The sequence below is a fragment of the Trachypithecus francoisi genome, unplaced genomic scaffold, assembly GCF_009764315.1.
Source record: "Trachypithecus francoisi isolate TF-2019V2 unplaced genomic scaffold, Tfra_2.0 Lachesis_group21, whole genome shotgun sequence".
Lineage (NCBI taxonomy): Eukaryota > Metazoa > Chordata > Mammalia > Primates > Cercopithecidae > Trachypithecus > Trachypithecus francoisi.
Window position 1 is genome coordinate 54,663,799 of NW_022681467.1, and position 26,143 is coordinate 54,689,941.

Consider the following 26,143-nt stretch of genomic DNA (forward strand, 5'->3'; position numbering starts at 1 on the left):
CTAGATTTTTTTCCCCCTGCTCCAAGTGAGGTTTGGGGTTTGGCTAGCTTTCTTTTAAATAGATACCTTTTTAAAAATCTATGGCTATGTAACATCCCTGTCCGGGGGATTTAAGCAGAAAGCCCTGTGTTGTTGCTGGGTTTTTGTTTGTTTTTCTGTTTTTTGCATTTCCCATTAGACTATTAACGTGTAAGTTCTAAAAGTGCCGGCCATCTCATTCTGTCTTTCTGTCTCTACCTGTCAGAGTACATTCTTTGTTTACATTCTGTAAATAAAGATCAATCCAAGCAGTAGACGAATGCCACCTTGCCACATTTATAATTGTGTGAAGTCACTCTCAGGTGAATGATGTGCCAGAGAGAGATGAGATAACGTACTTTTTGACTTATCCTGTAAAAGTGTCACCTGTCTCCCCTGCCTATCCAGCTCCCCCTTCTGTTTTGATTAGCTCCTAACTACAAATCAACTCAATACCGAGGCTGAGCTCAAGGACCTGAGCTTGGATTGTTCTACGGTTATTACACATCAAAAAAAGAAAAGAAAAGAAGAAAAGAAAATGTGTTTAGTTTCCTTTCCAACAGCCAGATGGTGAACCAGGCCAGCCCATGGGAATTGAAGATGAAGAGACCTCCAAGAAAGAGGTAGGGAGCAACACAACAAAACAATGTTTGATTTTTCATTATGTCGATCGTCACATGCTCTCTGAGCACACATGAGGCACACACCTTTCAAGTTAGAGTCAGTGGAGTGCTTTTCTACATACAACAACTGGGAGCTACGCTAAGGGAAGAATGTTAGGCAACTGATCTGTGACGGAGCAATGGAAATTAAGGGAGTGTGCCTCTGTTGTACTTCCTTAGAGTAAAATCCCAAATTGCATTGCAGAGTAATTTGTTAAACCTCAGGAGTATTTAAATTCAGGAATATTTTGACTTGTGGAGTTCTGCCCACAGAACTGCACATTCGATCTTACTAAATGTTTTTTAATGATTCAATTTGGGGCGAGGAGAGAGGTATAAAGGTAGTATAAATTGTTATCCAATCTCAAATTTATTATGAGTCAGTCAATGTTTCCGACATTGTCACACACACACTGTGTGTGGGACAGAGTAAGTACTTTTAACTTCCTTTAATGAGTTGATAATGGGAAGGAAAAAAATCCCTGTACTACTTTCTAAGGAGTGTCACAGTTGAGCTTTCACATGCTCAGTGTCACCACTGAGTGAGCATCAATTCTTACAAGGAAATTAAGGCTTGGGCTGCAAGAGCCTCTCTCTTCTGATTTATCTGGCTCTTGCCTCTCCCCTTCCATCAAAAGACCACACTATCTCTCTCCTCTTTCCCATTTGAACAATTTTGCTGTTCATCAAACTGATTGCTAACATGCAAATTACATGATGGTATTTTTACAGGGAACCTGCATTCAGGTAAGTTTGAAGCTGTGGGATATTTGAGGGGGAAGAAAAGAGTAATGCTTATCATGATCCACAGAAACCAAAGTCAGACACTGTAAGACAGTCCAGAACCCAAGAAGGGCCACGACAGCACCCTTCCCAACGAAAGAGAATCTCATGTCCCGTGTTTTAGCAAGTATCCATTCCAGCTCCCGCAGGGCTCTGGGACCCATATATCTGTGCCTCCACTTTTCTAGAGTTGTAGTAGCTGGTGGTCCAACTGAAAAAAAAAATGAAAACAGGAAACCTGTCAAGAATAGATAGTGTTATTTAGGAAGTATATAGGCACTTACATTACTGAGACCACTTGAACACATCCTTTTAAATAGATACCGTTTTTAAAATCTATGGTTATGTAACATCTGTGTCTGGGGGACTTAAGTAGAAAGCCCTGTGGGTTTCTCTTTTCAAAAGACAGGCCTTATTTATAATCAGTCCCTTGATTTTTTTTGGCCTTCATGGGCTTTTGAAATCTTAGGAAATGTCCATCCTAATTCCTTATAGCTGCTCTTTCTGTGGCTCTGCTAGGCCTTCAAGATGCTGAACTAACTTATTAATGAAATCGTTGACGTCATTCAGGGGGTTCCTTTTGCCCACTGGCCCCCAACATGGGAATTTTTACATCACTGGCTCTAGAAGGGCCCAAAGATGGTGAAGGTGAATTGATATTTCAGGTGACCACTAGATGGTGAGACAGTATAAGGCAGAAAACAGGTGGCACGTCTATGTGAAAGTGAGAGCGATAGCCAGGGCCAGCAAAGGCGAAGAAGGGTCCCTTTGACTTTTACTGCCACCCCCTACCTCAGGACAGAGCTTAGACTCAAATAGGCCCCAAAGCTTTAGCCAGACCAGCTTTTTACTTTTATGCTGTGAATTCTCCTAGTTAGCTATATGCCAGGATTTTAGAAGCATTTTGGGGGGCTCAGTCTAACAGAGGGGTCCTCCAAGTGGCTTCATTGACATTTTGTCATGGGGGGGCTGTCCTCTGCACTGTGGGATGTGCAGCAGCATCCCTGACCACTACATACCAGACACACACACACACACACACACACACACCCACACTCTCTCTCTCTCTCTCTCACAACCAAAACTGTTTCTAGTCATTGCAAAATGTCACCCCTCATTGATAACTACTGCCCTAACATCATCAGTTTCAAATTCTGGAGAAAGTTCAAGATCATACATCTGTAATTTGCGTATCTTAAAAATATATATATCGGGGCCAGGTGCAGTGGCTCATGCCTGTAATCCTAGCACTTTGGGAGGCCAATGTGGGCAGATCACCTGAGATCAAGAGTTCAAGACCAGCCTGGCCAACATGGTGAAACCTCATCTCTACTAAGAATACAAAAAATTAGCTGGGCGTGGTGGCGGGCGCCTATAATCCCAGCTACTCGGGAGGCTGAGGCAGGAGAACTGCTTGAACTCGGGAGGCAGAGGTTGCAGTGAGCTGAGATGGCACCATTGCACTCCAGTCTGGGCAACAAGAACAAAACTCCATCTCAAAAAATGTATATATATAATATATATAATATATCACATATATGATTATATATAGATATATAATATATATAATTGCCTTGGGTAATTTCTAGGATTCTTCACTAAGGAGGTTGATTATATATTATATGATTACATATTATATCATATATAATATATATATCATTATATATACATGAGTATATATGATTATATATCATACATGTGATATGTCATATATGTCATATATATTACATATAATATAAAATACTTTTTTTTTCCAGAGAAAAGTTTGTCCACTGCAGTTACTTTTTTTTTTTTTTGAGATGGAGTTTCACTCTTGTTGCCCAGGCAGAAGTGCAATGGCATGATCTCGGATGACTGCAGTCTCTGCCTCCTGAGTTCAAGCAACTCTCCTGCCTCAGCCTCCCTAGTAACTGGGATTACAGGCATGAGCCACTGCATCCAACCCTGCAGAAGTAATTTCTAGAAATCTCAGAGAAGAAAGTGACCCAGATGACCCTAGCTAGAATAGAAAAGGAAATTATTTCAGGGAAGTAAACAATGAGTGGACTTTGATTAACCAAGTCAGTCCCATAGCTAGGCTAAATCAGTGCTTAAATAGCCTTTACCCTGAAATGATCACATCTTCCACTCAGGGGTTCTTCAGGATGCCTTTTCCTGTAGCAGGCTAGGAACTCTCTCTCTGACTGGTGCACACTCAATTAATTCACTCTGCATGATAGAGAAGGATGCCAAGACATGAAGGACCCATCTGTCAGATGGCTGCTGACAATGTATCAGCTCTAGGGTGGCAGGAGCCTCACTTTATATGTGTTCCCCAAAACAGCAGCAGAGTCTTGAACTGATAATGTGTACCCACCAGCAAGCAGTGTGTGGGCCCCAGTTGCTGAGTCTGCCTAGTCCCAGGCCCATAGGGAACCAGCCTACTGGATGGAGGTAACTTATAACCTTTAGCAACTGGTCTTTCAAGGCACAAAGTTCCATTGCAGGAGAGAGGGGCAGTGGAAGGAACGGCTCTGAATGACTGGACTGAGAAAGAGCATAAGATCTCTCAGGAATGAAACATAGCTATGCCAATAACAGTAACAATCCAAAGACATTTCCCGGTCAAGAGTCTTGTGCTTGGTCTTTGATAAAGTGGACACCCCCTTCTCCATCCTAGGGCAGACTCTGTAACCATTATTTCTTGAAATAATCATAACAGGACTAAATTGTGATCTTAATTTTAAACAGTGGTCTAAGTCCCTAACTTGCATCTGACCAGCCTCTCTCAAGTAACCATTATGAAAGGGGACTTTAACTTCTTTGTTATATTTTGACATAACACATTTATATTTTTGCCCCCATTTGGTCTTTCTATAGAGTTTTCAGATTGTAACATCTGAATTCATCTCATCAAGCTTTTGAATTGAAATATCTGATTGTAATAACTGAAACAGAATCATTAGGGATCTAATTTTTTCAAAGGAGATTCTTTTTTCTTTTTTTTCCCCCCCTTAGGGAGTTTCGAATTTGTGACCTCTGAGTTCATTGCAAAGGCCAGAAAAGTAAATAAATAGATAGACAATGACCACTCTGCCCTCCAGACATGTACGTGTATTTCAACACTTTAGCTTTTACCATTAGGGTTTCTTTAGGGGAAGGTGTAGAAATATATTGGTAGTTTGATAAATTATATATCAAACATGTAAAATTTAAAATATCATTTGAAATCAAAACTTGTCTGAAGACTAGCTTTTTGTCACAAGTTCAGCGAAGCAAAGTGCCCCCTAACTATAAAACCTCCTTAGTGCAGAATCCTAGAAATTACTCAAGGCAAGCTTTTTGAATGTTGATTTTGACATTTTGCCTGGGAAAGTGCAACAGCTTTCCAAGCAAATGCTTAGAAGACTCAGGGCAGAACCCAAAAACAAATGCCAGACGTTAGGGGAAAATTTTGTAAAGTTGGATTGCCAGAAAACTTCTAGCTATTTATAATTAAGCAGTTTTAGCTGCTAAAGGGGAAGCACATTAGATCATTTTGTTTTGCAAAACAAATGGCCAGGGTGGGGTTTAGGAGGGTTCTCCTTTCTGAGTGGGAGTCCTTGGAAATGTTCCCGATGGGATCCAGTCATTCTGGAGCGCTCTTACGAAATCGTTCCTCCTAGGGCAGTTTGGTGTTTGTGAGCTTACAGTGTTTACTCCGTGCTGTCTTCTACTGTAGGTCTGATCTGATGGGGGAGGCTGTGGGCAGAGGAGCTCCAGCTCTTTGGGAGGATCCTAGAATAGTACAAACAGCACTGGGTTAGAAGCTGGGAGTTCTCATTCCTGGGACCTCGGTTGATTCTAGAACTTTATTCTAGGACTCCATGAATTTGCTAAGTTGACATCGGGAAAAGGCTAAAGTTTGATTCTTGAAAGTATTGACAAGGCCCCATGTGGGAATGATTCTGCCAAGTATTCCTGGGGTCCTGCCATGGTCAGGAGAGCACCTTAAATTTGATGGGTTGTCAGGGAAGAAGCAGAGGATATCTCTGTGTTGAGCTTTATGTATGAGGAAGTCAAGACCCAAGATGGGAGCAGGACAGGGACAGCTTGAGAAAGGAGGCTTGAGATTGAGACTTGGACTCAGGTGCCAGGGATGAATCCAAAATGCTTGCAGGCATCTCAGCCTCAGACTTAAGCTAACAGATAGCACACAGTGGATGCCTCTCTGTTTCTTTTCTTTTCTTTTTTTGAGATGGAATCTTGCTCTGTCACCCACGCTGGAGTGAAGTGGCATGATCTTGGCTCACTGCAAACTCCACCTCCCAGGTTCAAGCAATTCTCCTGCCTCAACTTCCTGAGTAGCTGGGATCACAGGCACGTGCTACCACACATAGCTAATTTTGTATTTTTAGTAGAGATGGGGTTCTCCATGTTGGTCAGGCTGGTCTCGAATTCCTCATCTCAGGTGATCCGCCTGCCTTGGCCTCCTCCCAAAGTGCTGGGATTACAGGCGTGAGCCACTGTGCCTGGTCTAATATTTTTCTTTTTAGTAGAGACGGGGTTTCGCCATGTTGGCCAGGCTGGTCTAGAACTCCTAACTTCAGGTGATCTGCCTGCCTTGGCCTCCCAAAGTTCTGGGATTACAGGCATGAACCACTGTGGCTGGCCTTTTTTGTTGTTGTTGTTTTTCTTCTGGCCCTGCAATCTTGATTCCCCAGAGTTAGGGTCTGATCAGATGTTAAGGCAGGCTCAAAGTGGGGCATCTGCTCTGCCAGAAGAAGGTGGGAGGTCAGAAAGAAGAAGGAAGATCATTAGGGCTGCCTTAGTTGGAGAAAGGGGGCTCATCTCTCATTTTCTCACAAGTTTCACAACCCAGAAAGGGGAGAGCGGAAAGCAGCCTCCTAAGGAATTCTCGAATTTCTTTCTCACTTTTCCTTTTTTTTTCCCTCACTCTCTCGCTCTCTTCTGACATTTATTTTTAAATAGGGTTCTTATTTTGGGGGGGCTTTCTGAGCAGGAACCACCTTTTTTTGGAGGGAAATAAATGAGAACACGAATTATGCAGGGCTGGGAAGTGGAAACAATGGAAGAAAGCAAGGCCGCTCAGAACCGGCTGGCAGAGGGCGCTCGGCTTTTACTATTGACAGCCTGGCTTTCAAAAATTCACTCTTGTGCCGGTGCCTAAGGCAGAACCCGCATCCCCCTCCCTAAATCCTCCTTCTCAGGGACACAGTCCCTGCCCCTAAGGCTGAGGAATGTTTTTAAAAGTTTACAGTTGAGCAATTGACATCTAAGGACAAATTCCGGCCACTTTTAACCAGTGGATCTGAAGATCTTAGCCAGGGCAGGAAAGAACAGGATCAGGTAACCTCCAGATTCATAGCCCTGGTGCCCTGGTTCTCCTGGGAACTGGTCCTGAGATCCTGGACAAATCCCTGGTTCTAGTTTTTCTCAACTGAAAAAACAGGAGGGATGTCTTTCTCACTGTAAAACTTATTTAATTATCTGATATAGTTTAAATAGACGAGGTATGCCAACACCCTATCCAACACACACTTTTTAAAATGTCTGTTCCAAGATGGGAGATTGTATAGGAAATCAAATGGTAGGGCCCTCTGTTGTCCTTTGGTAAATAATTAATAGTTTCTGGGTCCCCATCGCCGGGAGAATCTTTGCAGGAGCAGAATTTGCTGGTAAACTCCTTCACACCTCAATCAAGAGCTAGGAAAGAGGTTCACAGATGAGCAGAGCTCGTTTCCACCAGGGAAATCCAAGGGGCCTACCTGGAGAAGTGAGCATTTAAGACAATATGGGGAGATGGAGTAGAATTTGAGGTGCATGGTCAATGATTGTTCACAGAGAAGGGACTTGCTAGGGATAAATCGTTGCTTTTCTATTCATGAAAGCATCATTGAGTTTTTTCGGATCTCTGAGACCTCAGGGCTAGTTTTAAGTTCTTCCCCTCCTCAACCCCTCTCCACGTCTCAGTGCTTCACGGTACAGCAGGGCATTCTCACTAGCGAAGGCATCCTCTCTAAGGATGGGACCCCTACTGTCCATCTCAGGCTCCGCACTGCCTTGGGGCAGCCTACTTCTGGCTTCTTCAGGCCTCGTTTCCACGGAAGGGCAAGCTGGGTCTGATGGTGTCTGGGCCAAATTCCTTGGTTCCAAGAACAGGTGCGGTGTCCATTCCCTACCGTTTCCACCCCCCACCACCCCACCCAGCAGCTGGAAAATGATGAGGTCATCTATTTGAGAAGGGCCACACAGGCCTCCCACACAAGGGCCTACAGAGTCCTCCAATGGGAATTTCTTTCTTTCCGATCACATTTACCCTCCATATCCCATTCATATACACATTCTCTCTCCCCTTACTCTTAAAACTGTAAAGTTAAGGAAACGGAATACAAACAGTTGATTGAAGGTAAACGTCCCTCCCACCCACCTATTTAAACACTTTTCTTTTAGTTGATAACTTTCCTACAACATTATTCTCTTATGCCCATATTCTTCTGAGAATTCTTTAAAGCTTTTCTTGCACTTTCTTCTCCTCACAGTTCCTGACTTCTAGCCCCGAGTGGTGGCTGAGGGCAGGTGACCCTGTAGACCATGGGAGCAGGGGAGGCCAGGGCAGGTGACTGCCTCTTTCCAACCTTTCCTGGACCACTGGAGCTCCTCCCCACCAGAGGTCAGCAGAGAGCTCAGAATGGCTGGGTCTGCTCTCAGAAAGTGGGATCTTGGAATTCTCTAGATGAAATGTAGGATGCCCAAATGGAAAAAAAGCCCCGTGTTTCCAGGGTGTTTTGGTTGGGGCTCTCATCCTGTCTTGGGTCCCGGAGACCTTACTTTTAACACCAATACAGGCATTCTGTGCTTTTCTCAGGGGAGGGGTGGTTGGGGGTTTGGTCTGTTTATTTGGTGGCTTTCTTGGTCAGTCTTCTTCCCGCGCCAGATGCACAAATCCTTCCCTTAGAGGGAACCACACCCTCTTAGAACTCTCCCTACTGGGGCCCAGCTGCCCACTTTCGCTTCCCACAGGACATGGAACCCACATCCCACACTTGGTCTGGCGCCTTTTCTTCTAGTTGTATTTATTGTTAAAATGACATCATAATATTACAGGAAATCCCCCCAGCCTGCCCTCACTCTGCTGTGATTTTCTTGATCATTATCTCCCCCTGTTCTTTACTCAGGCGTATGGATAGTTTTGAGACGGCATAAATCGTGCTGTGCAGTTTCATATTAATCCCCCTGCTCCACAAACACACACTACAGGGCAGTTTCCTTAGAGCGCTTCCGTGTTCGCCATCGTCCTTCCACAGTTCTTTCACTTGTTTAGTCCTTTCGCTAGTGGGGAAGAGCAGAGAAAGAACTGAGGTTCCCTCCCTTTGTTTTTCCTTCTCTGATCTTTTGAAATCCTGGGGTCCTTGTGAACGACTCAGAAATTAAAACCAATTCCCTTTGGCCAGTTGTTTATTGTTGAAAGAGAGAGACAAAGAGAAGGTACAAACAGAAGGAAGGAGGTAAATAGAGATTAAATTTAAAAATTTGAAAGGGAACAGTGGTTCACGCCTGTAGTCCCAGCACTTTGGGAGGCCAAGGTGGGCAGATCACCTGAGGTCAGGAGTTCGAGACCAGCCTGACCAACATGGAGAACCCTCGTCTCTATTAAAAATACAAAATTAGCCGGGCAGGGTGGCACATGCCTGTAATCCCAGCTACTTAGGAGGCTGAGACAGGAGAATTGCTTGAACCTGGGAGGCAGGGGTTGCGGTGAGCTGAGATTGTGCCATTGCACTCCGGCCTGGGCAGAAAGAATGACACTCTGTCTAAAAAAAAAAAAAAAAGAAAAAAGAAAAATTGAAAGGGAGAGAGAGGAGGAAAAAAGAGGGAAAGGAAAAAAGGAAGGAAGAAGGGAGGGAGGAGGGAGGGGGAGAAAAGAAAAGAGAGGAAAAGAAAAAAAAAGAGTGCCTTTGCCAGGTTTAGCTCTAAGCACCAAATGGGGTCCTTGCCCTCTAGGAACTCCTAGTCCAGAACAGAGGAGAGGATCAGGTTGCAAGTGATTATCCTTCTACCAGGCAGGGGGTAGAGCGCTGCCAAGGAGGGTGTGGCTGGCACAGCTGAGGGGTAAGGCTGGCTGGACGGGACAGGAGTACAGGGAGGAAAGGCAGGCTCACAATCCAGGCCGGGGCATCCTCTCCTCCCCATCTCACTGCCCCATGAGGTCCTTTGTTGGTTCAAGTGCCAACCAGAAGAGCTGGCACAGAGGCCTCTCCTGTGTGCCAAGACGGGGGCCACCCCTGCCCTCCGAGCTCTGACCACTGCCCTCTCACCTCTTACTGCTTTCCCAAATGTTTATCTCCTGATTCTAAAATGATGGTCCAATTTTTGTTTTATTTTAAATTTAGGAACACACTGCATGTAGCACAACTTCATTTTCCAAGTATTTTCACATGCCTTATCCCACTAAGTGGTTTTGTTTTGTTTTAGGAAGTCTGGCACACAGAGAACCTTCCAGTTCTTAAAAAAAAAAAAAAAAACATAAATTTTTAATTTTGATAATTATCCAGAACAAAACAAAGCAACCCCTCAGGTTAAAAGTGAGCATCCTATATGTTAAGTATACATCTTTGATGTTGGGGAAACCTTTGAATTTACAAATCGATGTCCTTGAGAATTGGGTTCCAGCCAGACCCATTATAGGCGTTGTTTTCTTTTTTCTTTTTCCTTCCTTCCTCCCTTCCTTCCTTTCTTCCTCCCATCCCCCCTCCCCACTTTGAAAAACAAGTTTTATTCTCTTGGGGGTATGTTCGGTAGAGAGGGAAGACAATCTGTTCAGCAAGGAAAGGTGAGGGGAAGAGAAAAGCGGGGAATTCAGCAGGAGGAGAACAGGGACAAGGTTGATTGCTCTGTGCTGGGGTGAGGGTGGGGGGCAGAGAGAGAACATCACAGCCAGATGCAAATCACAAGAGCAGACCTTCAGCTTCCTGGCATTGGTGGGGAAAATATTCCGTCAGCTGCTTTTCTATGTCCTGGGCTTCATTCATCAGCTCAAGAGAAAAAAATAAAATCAAAATTTCATCCTAATTTGTTGTGGTTGGGCCCCATTCTCCCACGTTTTGGCCTTCTTGTAAAGCACAACCACAAAGGCTTCCTGGGCTGACCTGCCTCTCAGTTCATTCTCAAGGCGTTAGCTTCATCCCATCAGGAGTAGTTCCGACTCTCCCCAAGTGCCAAGAGTTAGAAATGTGTTGCTAATTGATTTGAGCTAAATTTGTGTTGCTTTGAGACTTAGCAAAATGGCTGATTAGGGGCCAGTGTTGGGGAAAATAATTGCTGATCTAATAGCTAAGAAAAGGAACTCATTCACAAATATGTTTATAAAATGGGCCTTCTGTGACATTTTGGAGTTGTCAGGGAGTTAGGGGTCATGGTGGTTCTTCAGGAAGAAAGAAGTGTTGGGAAATGTTTAATGGAAATTTAGCATAAAATGACATGCCTCATTTAAGAAAATAATTAAATCCATCATGGTTCCAAGTGAAAACAGTTGTCACAAATTAATTTTTCAAATGTTTGACTATTGGCAGGTCTGAGGTTTACTCATATGTAGATTATGTCCAACTTGGCAAAAGCATGGAATCCTGCCCAGTCCTTGGTACACAGGGACTGGCACATGTACCCATTTTTTCTCACTGATAAGTTATTTCCTAATTTTTTGGTTAACTTGTAGGTCGAAATAGCCTTCTTCCTTTTTGTCTGTCTAGTAGCGTCTCTAAGTTTGCAGTAGCTGCTCACGTGTCTGCCACGTCCCTTAGAAGGATGAATCCTTGCCGGGTTGGTGAGTTTGCCTCAATTCGGGCATTTTCATTTGTTAATTCATTCATTCGATATACATGTATTGAGTGCCAAATATGTGCCCTTCCCTGTGGGGAAGACAAAGGTATGAGACATTGCGACTCCCTTGATGGAATCAAAACAAACCCAGGAAGTTAAGAAGAGTGGGCAGTCTCTGCTAAGTGATTATATAGGGAATACATAAGGAAAGGTGAAAAGATTGTCAACCAAAAGACTTCAACAGCCTGCTAAGAGTCTTCCAGCCCAGTTGAGCACACCAAATCAGAGATTACCTAAGGGTGTCATGAGTGCTGATAATTAAACTGCAGAAAACCTAGAAGGATCTGCTGGGATCAAAACAAACAACATTTGACAGGCACAGCCATTCAGATTTTCATGCCACTCTGAGGCTGAAAATTTCTGCACAAACAGCAGCAACTGAACCTTTTCTAGTCACAGGGTAGACCTCCCTGTTGATAGGGTAGACCTCCCTGTTGATAACTTGTCAGTCATGGGACTGAATGAGGCCTTTCTCCAGGAGGCATAGCCCAGAGGGTTACTGGTCATGCTGAGGAGGCAGTCTTGCTTCCAGGAGGGGCTGCAGAGGCCTGGCCCAAGAGTGGTGCTGAGAACTGCCTTTTGCCAACTTCTTTCTTTCATTGTGCGCTCTCTGGAGCCAAACTATGCCTTCCAGGATCTTTCAAGACTAAAATTCTTTTAGGAGGATGGGCCCAATATTTCCCACCTAACCTTAGAAATCTTCTATGTCTAGAATTAGTGTTTTGAGAGTTAGATGGGAAAGTGTAGTTTGCAGTCAGGTCCTGATGTACTACAAAGTGCTTTCACCTTAGTGCTTTCATCCTCCATGTTAGCTCCAACCCTCCATCTTAGCTCTTGGGCTGGCCCCCTTCTTAGCTCTAGTCTTACATCTTAGCTCCTCCCCTGCCTTCTATCTTAGTTCCTGGCCTACCCTCCATCTTAGTTCCTGGTCTGCCCTCCATCTTAGCTCCTGGCCTGCCCTCCATCTTTGCTCCTGGCCTGCCTTCCTTCTTAGTTCCTGGTCTGCCCTCTATCTTAGTTCCAGTCCTCCATCTTAGATCCTGAGCTTTGGGTCTCTTTTGTTCCCTAATGCAGATAGAGATAGTCTATATTCAAATACTATAATTAATGCCCAGTCATCGTGGAAAGAAAAACACATTTTAATTTCCAGAATTTTATTTCCAACTTTCCTTTCACAAATACTCTTAAATTATCTATTTATTACCCTTGAAATAATGTCTTATTGATAGGTCTCTAACTATCACAGCACATGATAGTGACCTGCATGGTGTTTTTGAAAATATGAGTGTGTAATACAGATTGCCAGCTATTTTTTACGTTAAAAATAAGACAAGGGAAGGTTTTTTGTGTGGATGACTGAACTGAAAGAACTCTCAGGTAAACTTTACTCCATAGTGAATATGATTGAGATTTATAGAATTATTAAGTTGTGGCTTCTTAAAAATTGCCACTGAAACAGGAATGCCTGAATTTTGTGTTCTAGGTGATCATGGATGAGCACATGGCAAATCTGAAAAGTTGATTTGGCCCCAGGCCTCCTTACCTGCCTGCAGGTGGCTGTGTTCTCTTCAGTGAATCCCACTAGCGGGCAAAGGCTTATGGGGCTACTTTTAAGGGACATTTGCATTTTCATAAAGAGCGTTAGAGGCCCAAAAGCCCAGAGAGTCACATTTTTAATAGTGGGGTTCTTAAGAGTAGCATTCTAACAAGAGGCATTTGGGCAGTCACCCCCTCCCCACTTCTAGTTCCAGCCCCATACCCTGTTATTCCCAACCCAAGTCTATGGCTGCCTAGCAGCCCTCAAAGCAATGAGTTGACTTTCTTCCCCTGTGACCCCAGGACACGCAGACCCCTCACCCCAGATCTCCAAGTAGCAGCATACTGCTTAGTGCTATTCTGCCTGGCAGCGGGGTACCCCCCCACCCCATTCAGTGGCAGTAAGGTTCAGACCGCAGCCTTCAGGGTGCCTGACTCATTCCAGCTCCGGTCGATAATGATAAGCCCCATGTTTTTCTCCAGCGTCCATGGCTATGACACATAAAACAGTCAGGAAATAAAAGAGGCTTGAGTACTATACGGTTGCTTTGCTTTCTTTAAAAAATAAATATAATGTGAAGGGCATAGGGGGAAGGAGCAAGGAGGCAGGAGGCCAGGCCAGCAAATAAGCCAGCAGCAAAACAACCTTGTTGTTTGTTACATAAACAGCTCCCCCCCCCCACCCCACCCCCCAACTGTACTGCCGTTATATCCTTAGGAAAAACTGGGGCTTAGTGGAGCCTGGGTTGATTTCACACCTTAGCTTAGAGTTACTCAGAGGTGTATTAACAGCTAATGATTCCATTGAGGGCGGCCCAGATTGCCATCTTGACTTGCCAGATATTAGCAGTACCCTTACAGAAACCCAAAAGCCTGCCAATTAAGTTCCCCAGTGTAAGTTAAAAGGGGCCTTTCTGAGATGTGTGATCTTTAGGAAAAGGAAATGAAGCTAATTTTGAAAGCTCCTGACACTCGAGTTTCCTTATAATGTAAGTAGGTGACAGCTGGGATGAATATCATAGTCCCTCCCATAATGTGTATGTGCATAGATGTCATGGATTCTAATGGCAGAGTTCAAAGTCACTCAGAGGGAGGGTTTTTGTTTTTTAATGTCAGCCACCTGAAATATTTTCAGAAAGTTCTGTGATGGCTAACAGGATTAGAATGACATTGTCACAAAATGATATGAGGTGTTAAAAAGACCCCTACATGATGCGTGTCCACAGCACACAAGAAGTACCCCCCCACACACACCAAGTATGACTCAGTAACACTCAGTGAGGAGGAGAACATCGAATTATATAAGTTACAGTTTTATTTCAAACACACAAGCACGTAGGCCAGCAGTGATAGTAAACATGCAGGCACACTTTCCCTCTGAGCATGAGAGGCGTTTGGATTTTATCTTCACAGATGCAGAACCTCTGTACTTACTTCTAAATAGCTTCCTCCTGACCCTCAGCTAAGTCAACGGGGAGAAATCAGCCGTCAAGTTTTGCTAAATTGTGTACCATGACAGTGACTTGTATTTAGGAGACCTTGCGTGCATCCAAAGCCCAGAGATAGCCACTGCCACCGTTCCTCCTAATGAAAATGGCCTCACCAGCACCTTGCTGCAAACAGAGGCCAGCTCAAAACATTGATTTTCTCCCCACCCTCGCAAGGTTAGGATTCTGCTTAGAACTCTCTGCTTTAAGCTAAAATTTCCATCACCAAAGAGCCTGATTTCAGGCAGAGAAAGAACCACTTTAGCAAATGAGAGAAGCCAAGAGGAGTGAAGGAGAAAGAGGGTCATTTCAACAGCAGCAAAACTCAGCCATTTTCCCTGACAGCACTTTAATTATGATGAAAGAACAAGATTTTTGTTTGTTTGTTTTGTTTTTGTTTTTTGGGGGGGGTTTTACAGAGGAGGCTCGTGGTGGGGGGAAAGGAGGGAGCCTCTGAAAGAGATGTGAGCTGCCAAGGTACAGAGTGCAAAGCGGCTGTCACTGCCAAATGACAGATGCACTTGGAGAGGGTGAGAGAAGCCCTTCCCTGAGCCTGTGCACCAGTGGCCCATTCTGTGGGGGCCCAGGACTAGTCAGCCAGGGGCAAATGGTGAATGGGATAGCCCAAAGGAGCCACCTGCTACTGCCAGCTTTCCCCTTTCCTTCTGTGAGATTTTAACCCCGGGGGTGGTTCTCCTCTGCTGTTATGCTCTGCTCCACCGGCTTTGAAAGCCTTGGAGGGGTTTCAAGTGGTCACATACCTTATTGGTGAAAAGGATGTTTTTCTTTAAAGTCAGGTGCTAAGTCAGGTGTGAGGCTGAAATGGACACTCAACGGCTTCAGAGCTGGATAAAGGGACAGAGCCCAGGAAGCCCAGGACTGATGTTCTGATGGGCAGAGGCCGGCTATATGGTTTAGGAATGGGGAAAGAGTTGGTGCACCAGATGTTAAGAAGCTACAGTCAGCTCAAGCAAGAACGAGAGAATGGCGCTGTCACTGACTTCCCACCTCTCGGCCTTGCCCGTAATCCCTGCTCTGATCCAAGGCATGGGGTCCACAGGAGGTACCTATTGTGTTGCTTCTAATGCCCAAAAGTGGTCTGAGGATTCTGGGCCGGTAGTGTTTAGAAAGAGATAAAAGTGAATCCTAGACTCTCACAGCCAGAAAAAGCCTTTTCCCCTGAGAATGAGAAGTAACAAAATGCGTCCAGGTTAGCTGTGGATTCTTTAGAGATGAAGGGAGCAGAAAGGGACGAAAAAAAAACACAAAACAAAAAACAAAAAAACCAAAAACATAGAAGGTGCATTATTTTGTACTTCCTTTCACCTCCCTCCTTGGTTTTAGGACTCTTTCGTGGCATGCAACAGGAAGTGCAGGCTGTGCTGAGAGCCTCTGGTGCAGACTTACGCAGAGCACAAGACATGATGTGAGCCTGCTTGTCTGGGCTGCGTTTGTGTAACTGAATTACACAGTATCTATGTTAGAAGTGATGTCACCCAAGAGAGCCCCGTGGCCTTGAACTAAACACCAAGGGGCATCAGGCCCCGGCCCCAGGAGGCCTGCTATGCGGCAACTTCTCTGAACAATTTGTGATTTTCTGTTCTTATTCCCCTCACTAAATTGTCATGCTGCTAGAGACACTTCTAATTTGATGGTTATTAACAGGCAGCTGGTAATGAAACAGCAAGGACTTAGGGCTTTGCAGTAGGTGAATTACGGACATTTACAAGTAAAACTACTTTATTTCTTACATTTAGCAAGAGGTTTAACAAGCAAAGTGTAACATCTGCAGAATCTCATGGGAGGAGGCAGTGGTCTTGAAATTGTGAGGCAGTACTGCAGGGATAGAGATATCGCCTTTCCCTAGAACAACTGCAATCTCCCCATCAGAGCCAACTGGAAATACAAATTTGCTCCTATCTCCATGCGTGGTGATTCTGCCTGCTACAGAGATGGAGGAACAGTGATCTTGCTGATTTTAATGGACCCATTTAGGGAAAAACACTTAAAAAATATGTGAGAATGCATTTTCCCCCTATTTCTCCTGGAAAGCATTAGGGTCCAGCAGTTCCGTCTGGAAGCAGGGAGATGCAGGAGCAGCATCTTGGCTTACGACCATTTGGCTGCTTAGTGGTTTTATTTTAGAAAAAGTTTTAATTCAGAGGCGGTGGGGGGCGGGGGGCGCCAGGGGAGGGGAGAACAAGACAAATCAGATGTAGAGGTTTGCAGAGCCTGGAGGCCAAAGGAAGCCCACTTTAGGAGACCACATTTTCAGCATCAGAATAAGTAAAGTATTTGAGGATTTTTGTCTCCTCTTAAAAATAGGCAGTTTGGAAAAGGAAAATATTCAGGCTCGTTTGAGAAACATAGCGAGGTGATCAGTTAATGTGAGGTGGTGGTGATTGTAATGTCGGAAGAATTGGTCTCATTTTTCATGTCATAATTAATATTGTTTGAGATTAAATAGCTTCTTAACTTAGACCATTTACATTTTACAGAGCACTAAAAAGCAAGCCTCCAAGCCACTTTCTGGCAGCACAAAGCCAAATAAATGGGAACAATATAACCTTAAAAAGATCCATTCTTTCACTTGTATCTTTGCTCTGGCCAGTATCGAGTCATTCAGCACAATCTAAAAACTCACATTTTTCATTGCTAGAAATATGTAATTCTTCCTACTATTCATTGCCTGCAAATTTCCTATTCTGGTGACCTTTCTGACTTGGATTTTTGTCTTCTTGACACCAAAGCATCCAATCAATTTGATCAAAAGTTCAATCGTGAAAAAGCATCTGGGTGTTTTGTCTACAAACAACCAGTTTGCCTGAATATTTGAGAGGATCAGCTCAGCCAACCACCTGTCCCGATGTCACCCCAACACAGCCCAAATGCACTCAGAGGGGCGTGGAAGGAAGGGTACACACAAACAAGGTGTAGAGGGTCTCACTTTCTCTGCTGCAGCCATCTGAAATTGGCTGCAGAGGAGGGGGAAAATGAAGCAGCAGACTAGTCCTTCTAGGCAGATGTGGAGGGAGAACCGTGTGGAAAGAAATCTTTATGGCTAGACTCTCAGCAACATCACTGTCAGAGTCTGGTGCCTGCAGCCATCTTAGAATTTAGAGGAAGCTGAAGGCACCTGCCCGCATTTTGTCTTAGGTTACAACCAGCTCAATCCAGCCAGCAAAAAATAAGGGTGAGAAGTGTTTTGCTTTTACAGAAAAAGAAGAAATTTCCACGATTCTGTTCCTTGAAAAAAAAGCTGACCCTCCCCAACCCAAACCTTTTATTTCAAAGTCACCAAAACTGAGACTAGAAAATCTCTCTCTCTCTTTCTTGTGTGCATAGTCAATTTAGACTCTCTTGGCTGGACTTTTTCCTGATCTCTCAGTGCAGTAAAAAGTCAGGCAGACGAGGGAGGAAGAGGACAAGGAGAGGCAGGGGAAGGGGCAATGGCTCCTTGGCACATCTCCCTTTTTAGTTCAGTCTTACACAGTCCATTTCTATTTGCAAATAGCTCAGCCCAAAAGAGGGTATTGATATGACCCCCAGATGCTGTTCCTAATCCATCTCGCTTATTTTCCCTCTGGGGCACAGGCAGGGCAGAACCTAGATATGATCAGACCTTCAAAGCGCAGCCTTGATCCTTTATTTTTCATGTTACAGTCACAGACCTTGAAAATGTGTTTTCAGCAGTTTACCACATACCGAGAATTTCAGGAAACAAAAGATCAAGAATTGATGACTTAGATTTATTGAATTCTAATGATGGGTCTTTGCTAGACAAATCAATGTCATGTTTCTAAAAGGACAAGAGTGACAGCTGGGTGATTTCACAGAATTATCAGGTATTGGGAGGAAGATTAAGTTGAAAGTAATTACTTTCAATTACAATGATGTTCTTGTTTGTTTCCCTGGGGTTTTCATGCTGCTAGTAGTGTTTTTTTTTTTCTTCTTGCATTTGCATATTTGTTGTTTACTTTACATATTTTAGAAATTATCCATCTATTTTTTTCTCTCAAAATCTCTTCTACCTTTGGCATCAATTGTAGAAACTAAATGTTTGCTGTAGAGTTCTATCCTTTAGTCATAGCTTTTTTTTTCTTTTTTTTCTTTTAAAACAAAGTTCTCTTCTCTGCCTCCCCACCCAATAAACCTAGTGGATGTGTAATTATGCCAAGTTGTGGAAAACACATTTAACACATTTAAGAATGTGCAAGGTAAATGAAATATAAAAGTATGTTATACCTAAGATTAAAATATTAATTCGATTTGGGGATTATACTAGTCAACATTTTGGTTTTATATGCATTCATTCAACTAACTCATGGTATCTTGTTGAAATGATGCATTTAAAATAATTACTGATTAAAAGAAAACTAAGGAACTTTTCAGGCTGAGAATGACATTAAATTATCCTGTTCTTGAGCGCCTCCCAGAGGCATGGGTTAAATAACACCAGAATATGAATTTAGGGTCATTTAGGCTTTTCTAGGCTTTGGCATGCCTCCAACGGTTATGAGTAAAAGGAGTAGTCCTTTAACTTGGAGATTAGATGTCTCTGGGTCCCAATTAAGTTTTATACCAATTTCCTTTGTATGGTTCGGCTCTTTGGCACCATCTTGGTAGAAGATAGGGATCCAGGGCCTTTGCTATCAGTGGAATGGATTGAGGAAAGCTTCCTCATTTATAAGTCTTGGCTTGGCAAACATAGCCTAGCCTTCTTCCTTCCCTTTCCAGACCAAGGCACCACGTGGAGATAGCGCCGTTTGCTTGGGCTGGCCTTGGACATTTCAGAGTTCCCCTCTTACTACATGCTGACATTATTCCACAACTCCCCATGTGCCTCCCCTCACTGCTGCCAAGTGCTCTTGAAAGTCAACCACCTTCCTGGGTGACTGCTGCTTTCTTACCTCAGGTTAAATCCATGGACCCAGTGAAAGTTTTCCCAGGGGCTCCCATACCCAAGGGTAATCATACCTTCTATAGGTGAAGGGCTAGTTTTCCAGAGTTTTTATTTCTTGATGTTAGGTCACTGCAACCCTGGGATAAAAATAGATGCAATTAGCATGTTACAGATCAGACTCTGCACTTGTAGCTTTGTGCCACTTTCTCTAATAATACCAATTTTGGTGACACATTTCCTAGAATCCTGGACTTGCTTCAATCCCTAAAATCCTCCAAGAGCTGAACTGTAGGACAGACCTGTTTGCTTTAGAACCTAGAAGGGTTTGGTCCCAATTAGATTGTCTCTTTTCCCTACCTTTCTGGACATTGCAGGTCCATCTCCATTTTCTTGTTTTTATGATCAGGGAGCAACGGCTCCCTTCTCCCCTAAGGCTGACATTTTTGTTGAAGGCTGAGCACACATGTCTTCCATCCTTGTGGCAAAAGGCCCTTTCCTAGCTGGCTCCAGAATCCTCACCAGTTAATTGGGAAAACATTTGAGTTAGGCATCACAATTTCAGCCGAGCTGGGCAAACAACGAGTACACCTGTCACTCGAGCCAGTGTCCAAAACTCAGCCCCACGGATCACAGCTGTAGCGTTATTTCAGCATGAGCAATTCAGTATTTAATGTTCCTTAGAAAAAAATAAATCATTCCAAGCTGCTACTGTTCACCTGTTAACTCTTTCGGGATTTCATGGTGGTGGGGGTGGAAGTGGGGAGTCATCTATAATTTGCTTGGCTAGCAGAGATAATACCCCCTTCCCAAGTCTGTCTTTAAAAGGCCATTTCTTACATAATGGAGAACAGGGGCTGCAAAAACAATATCCTCTTGATCTGTGTCAGCCACTGCCTTCCAGAATGAGAAGTTAGATTTTCTTCTTTGGTCTCATTTATATTTTTACCTGCGCAGTACAGGTACTGCTCCCTACAGTCGGCAGCTTCCATTTCTTTCCTCTTTCCATGGTAGCTTAAATTAGCCCGTCATCATCAGCAAATCTTAATTTACAATTAAGTGCTGGGAAAAAAAAGTTCGTCATTAATCAGACCTTCTCATTTTATGTAAATGGCCCCCAAAAGCAACACACATTTTTAATCTGTCCTGCCGATAGCTGAGCCCTTCTGTCATTTGGGTCCTAATAAATGAATTGGCCATCTGCAATTAATCTGCATAGTACAAATCATTGGAAGGCCGAGTCTGCCTTCTGAAAGAAACTGGCTATATTTAGTTTTTAAAGCAAGTCTGCTTTGTGTTCTTTGTAAAGTCAGCGACATTCTTTCAATTTTTTCGGTGTAATTAGCACAAAAGGAGCCGTAATCTGAGAAGGTAGTAGAGACTAAGGCAACCAAAAAACAGGAATGTTCAAGAAAGCGGGCAGAGGCAGCCTTCCCAGTATTGGGCGGCGTGCAGAGACCCTGGGACGTGGCTGCGGGTAGAGCTGAGGTCTGTAGCTCATAAAAAATCTCCTTTTCATCTGATCCCCAGACTGGTTGCAAATGCTTGCCACTTGGGCTGAATAATTTTCCCCTTCTCATAACTTCCAGTGGTCGGCAAGGACCTTAGAAAGACACAGTGCCATCTGGGCTCTGCTGTTGAGTGGGCTCCTGACAGGCCAGTGAGAGTTCTGTGCACACTGCCAAGCCCTCAATAAACTGCTGAGTGGGAGAGCAGAGGGCGCAGCCCTGAGCTCCCCAGCAAACGCCTAATTTCGACCAACTGGAGGCTAAATGGAAATCAAGCAGAGGAAGGCTGCGGTGGCCATGGGGAAGACAGTTGGAGCCCGTGTGAAAAGAGGGGGCAGCCTTCCACTTTGGGAGCTGTGCAGCCTGTGCCCCAACGGTTAGTTCCCTCCTCAAAATAAAAGCCAGGGAAATAGGTGGGGCTAGCGATAATTACACATTTTTCAATTTCAACTAAAATATGTGTGGACGAACACAAAACGATGAAAAGGTATCTACATTTCTAGATGAATTAAATGTGTGACTAATTATGTCACGTTAATTGCTTAATTCCTGATTTACCAACAGCAGATGGAAGTGGGACTGGAGAGGGGGTTTTAGCGCTGAAGGCGAATGACACCTGAGGCCCAGTCTGAATCTCAGTTTTCCCAAACTGAGGCTAGGTCCTAATGGCAAGGCTGTTTGAAAATGATCACCTACATTTGGTTGGCAGGTAGATAAAATCCGAAGATGTAAAACTTCTGTTTAGCAGTTGTTTCATTTGTGTATGTCCACAAAGCAGCATTTAACTAAATGAAATGAATTGCCTGATTAATCCAATGTTTTTAACTGTCTAAACTCCAATTCTATGGAGCTAAATTTGAAGAAGTGAATACTATGAAAAAACTCCTAAAATCTTTAAAATAAGAATTAAAGGGTTTCTTTTATCTAAGGAAATTTTATTAGTACCTCAGAACTCCTGACTGGTCGCAACATCCCATCTCCAGGTGCACCAACTGCCTCTTATTTTTTCCTGTTGTCATTAGTTTTATAAGATGTTGGATCAAAGTGTCATTTAAATAAGGCACCTTGTAAATAAGTGTGAAAGTGAACTGGTCCCTGTCTATTTTTAACTAGTCTCCCTACATTATTCTCCATCCTGGATGAATTTCCATCTTCAAGGCCAAGTTAAAAGTTCTAAGCAACAGGTTTTCCCATTACCTTAGTCCTCATGAAAACTTTTCCCCAAGGGAAGTGAAGGATATTTCAGTTTAGGAAAATTAACTTTCCTGCTGTAGAGTGGTAAAACTCTTAAATATTTTTTTGTACCCAATTAAGAACTCCATTAAGTGGGTCCATTGATCTGTTATTGATGTTGATGTACCTCAAAGAAAATGGAGCTTCCTGTCTTCTCCTGGATTTGACTTTCAGTTTTGGAATTAATTGTTGAAGCTGCCGCCTGTGTTCTGCTGATGGGTCTGCCTTTTGGTCCTGCTAGTGGGTTTTCTGCTCCCTGTTGATATCCAAGTTGTTTGTCCACCTAGAATCTTCAATGAAGGGTAACATGTGCATCATATCATTTAGGCTTCTAAAAGGAACAAAGTAATACATGTCATCTCTTTTCGTTAGCTTCCTGCTTCTTAAGGTAGATGGTGGCTTTGTTAGAAGTCCATTCCTGCCCACTCTGGAGCTCATGGGGATGTGGTGAGAAAGGCATCGATGGCCTGGGGAATTGGGCATCTGTCCACAGAGACCAGGAAGCCTCTCTCACAGATGGTGCCTCCCCATCAGAGAGTCAGGAAAGATCAAGAAGGGCTGCAAAACGTCCTCGTTGCCCTCATATTGTGTGCCATGCTTTTAAGTAGATGTTTGAACAACATCTCAAATCCACTGACTCAAGAAATTGGGTCCAAACACACTGGCGAATGTACATCCACATTCTGTTTGAATTAGAGTATGTTCTGAATTACAAACAGATCATTTTAAAATTAGTGGATGGATAATAAATAGGAAAATGTCATATGGCCATGTAGTTAATTCTTCAGTAATTGACTTCAAGTCTTCTGAAATGAAGTTTTACATCATGTTTAGTTTTGAATATAAGTTTAGGGTTACTTTGTGGTTGGAGTTACTAACTAGTGAATATGACAAGAAAAAAAATGTCCTAGATAATGACTACATTCGATTTCTAAGAACTTTTATGGTCTAAAGTAATAGAGCCTTCTTACAAGGATTAACTGGGACTAGGAAATGCTTTTTACAATTCCTGCTTTCATCATCTACATGACATAGACTTTGACATTCATTTGCAATAGCAGTTTCAGTCATTCTAGCTAATTAAAGTGCAGAATGTGCTTTGAAGACAGGAAACACTGTGGAAGTGCTAAATACTATTATTAAAACCTTACAGCTAAAGTTTCTGTTTCAGTGGAAACCTATTTATTGTTTCCTAGGCTATTAAAATAATATTACAATTATATTTGCTCTGGGCTCTTGGAAAACAACTTAAAATGACCCCAACTAATAAAGGGCCAAGGATAACATTCTTGTCCAAAAACTGAGTGACAACATTAAGCAAAACACTATTTTCAAGATTCTAAGCTGTAGCAAGTCCGCTGCTTCGAAAGACAGACAAGGCATTCTTACTCAGAAAGGAGGATACCCAGGGGCCAAGGAACACAAACTGCCTTTATCACCACGAAGCTGACAAGACCACAGAATTCAAACCCTGATGTGGGACGTTGTTCCTTGTTGTCAATATGGAATGTTGGAAAGAAATGTTTTGAGGCCATCTCTCTGTGTAGTGTGTGACACCATCTGTTTAACCAAGTTTTTTCGTTAGGTGACCTAGTGTTTTAGGTTAGGGATGTGTTATGATCTCAACTGGCTGGCTTGGGCTTGAACCAAGTCTCCTGAGCCACAGATCTGTGCTCTCTTCGGGCATTTTATACCCAAGATATTCTGCCCTTTGTCTCTCCCTGAAATCTCCATAACTCCCTTCTCTTCCTGAGCCAGATGAGGGGCCCCTTCCATTGGAAAGCTCTTTCATTCTGTTCCAAGAATTATGCTAATAGATTGCCCCACTTTCAAAGCATAAACTAGGTACTTAAAACAGTAATGATCAATTAAAATAAATGACTAACCCATATGAAAAGGTCACACATGGTAGCCTCCAAATCTGAAAGACTTAAAAAAAAAAAATCACAACTTTTAGGGCCTTGAGAGGTCATATTTGAGGCCAAAAGCTCAATAAAATCTCTTCTTTCACTTTGTGTGGAGTGAAAACAGAGAGCCTAGCTGACCGCAAACCAGCTTGTGTTTCAGCACTCTGGGTGTAATTTGCTTACCTGTAAACCCATGATTCCACCTGCTGTCATTTATTTACAAAGTAAATGCTTTATTTATTTATCAGTAGTCATAATAAAATATAGGTGAAACCTATACTTAAAACATTTTTGTTTTCAAGAATGGCCTCATAGATTGAGAGCTGAAAGGAGTAAAGCCTGATCTTGCATTACACATTTCTAGGACAATAGTCCCAATTGTGCCTTGCCTAGAACGCATGTTAGTATATGACATGGGGCAGTTTCACCCCTTTTAAAGTTCAGGTGTGATACTTATCTAAAAGGGGAAGGTGGTAATGGAGCTCAGAGATTTCCAAATAAGGAGGCTCTTCATTATATTCATTGTATAACTTTGTAGCTCCTGGCATAAGTATCTAGGTTGTATTTGTTACTATTTACCTTACCTCTTAAAGACAATGTATCTGTGCTTTGCCACATTAGAAGCAGGAAGGAAGATGCTTTTGAACAAATGGAGCATAACAAAAATTTCTGGCCTATTCTTCCCTCTTACAAGTCTTTAACAATTTTTAAAAGTGACAATCGATCAAATTCAGCCAGGAATTTTTAATTTACTATCTAAAGTTATAGAACCTGTGCCATGTCATCAAGCGATTCTTTCCAATTTAGGTGGTGGATGACAGTGAGCCTTACTATCACTGTTACAGGCAGCCTAGGAATCATCAGTCCCGAGGCCTTACTGCTGAGTTTTCCCAGGAGCACATTCAGGTGTATCTGCACAATATTTTTATGCATCTTTGGTTAGGTGAAAAGCATCAACCTAGGATAGTTCCATTGAGCATTTTTACAAGAAGGTGTATTTTTGTGTGGAAGAGAGGCCATGATCAGGAGTGTGACAAAAACCTGGCAGCAACTTTTCAGCCGAGTTCGAGAAAGTCAGGGGTCTGCAGCAACCTAGGGCAGGACGGCATCTAGGCTGCGCTTCCTGTTCTTAATTCCAAGTGTTGTTTGGTGACTTTGAATCGCCCTCTGTTGTCCTTTCAGGTTCATAAAAAAGAGGCCTTGTACAATGGGGGCAGCGGTGTACCTGAAGGGGCCAAGAAAAATAATATGTGGCATCTTCATCTGTCACACCTTTTCTTACTCGAAGTGGAGCAAACTGGGGGAAAGGGGGGAATTTCAGTCATCCTGTTGAATGGCTAACAGCGTCTTTTTATTTTCAAAGCTAACTTAAAATGATACAACAGTTTGCTCAAGGCCTCTGGCGGTATCAGCCGCCCCATACCCCTGGGGACTGTTAAATGTGTTTCCATTTATAAGTAGACTTTTCTTTTTTTCTCCTTCTCCATCCAAACATCCTAAGTTTCATGGACTCTGTTAAGAAGTCAAAGAAAAAGTTGGAAGACAGTTTGTGGACTTTGCATATCTGGGTTTTCCGGGATGTAGGCCTGTGTCCCATCAAAGACACTGCTCATGTCTTAGCTTGATTACCTGGCCGCCTCGGCTCACCTGGGCACATGGTGGGCCGCGGAACCCGCAGGCACCAAACATTTATTGAATGAATAAACTGTATCCCAGCAGACACCACGGTGGCAGCAGATGATCCAACCAAGGTCCCAGGAAAGGCGGGCTGGGGTCAACTGGTTGAAACTTTGGTATCCCTGCTCCTAATCCCGTGCACTGCTAGATCCTAGTGTGGGGCCGGACACTTGAAAGTTTTGAAAGAACCCTTAAACAATTTCACGTTCCGTAAACTACTTTTCCCTCTGTTCCAGAGCCCCCAGGGCGCCCAGGCCAGGCCGCCACCTCTCCCACCTGGGAGGACGCCTCGAGCACCGACTCCACAGCCACCGCCACCGCTCCTCGGCTCCCGTGACACCGGCGCGCCTGCTGCTTCGAGCAGAGCTACCTTTGCACTCCCATCGCACTTTTCTCGTCCGAAGATACGAAACTCCGTCGGGCGTCGCAAATAATTCGAATTCGGCTCTCTGACACCTACCTCGGCGGGCGCGCGCCGCTGGGAGGGCGGGGTGGGTGGCTGGAGGTAAGGAGGCGCACAGCAGGGGTAAGCGCCGCCGTCGCACACTTTGCACGCCGCCCAGGGCTACACCAC

The 26,143-nt window shown here is 43.6% G+C and overlaps 1 long non-coding RNA gene across 1 annotated transcript; it reads right to left on the reverse strand.

Moving 5' to 3' along the window:
• On the reverse strand, nt 1-26,086 carry LOC117069001. The gene is made up of 5 exons (XR_004431337.1): nt 22,113-26,086; nt 20,194-20,306; nt 19,322-19,384; nt 5,133-5,219; nt 1-1,674 (listed from the first exon to the last, which is right to left on the reverse strand). It is a non-coding gene; the product is annotated as an uncharacterized LOC117069001 (long non-coding RNA).
• Between the last annotated feature and the right edge of the window lie 57 nt (nt 26,087-26,143).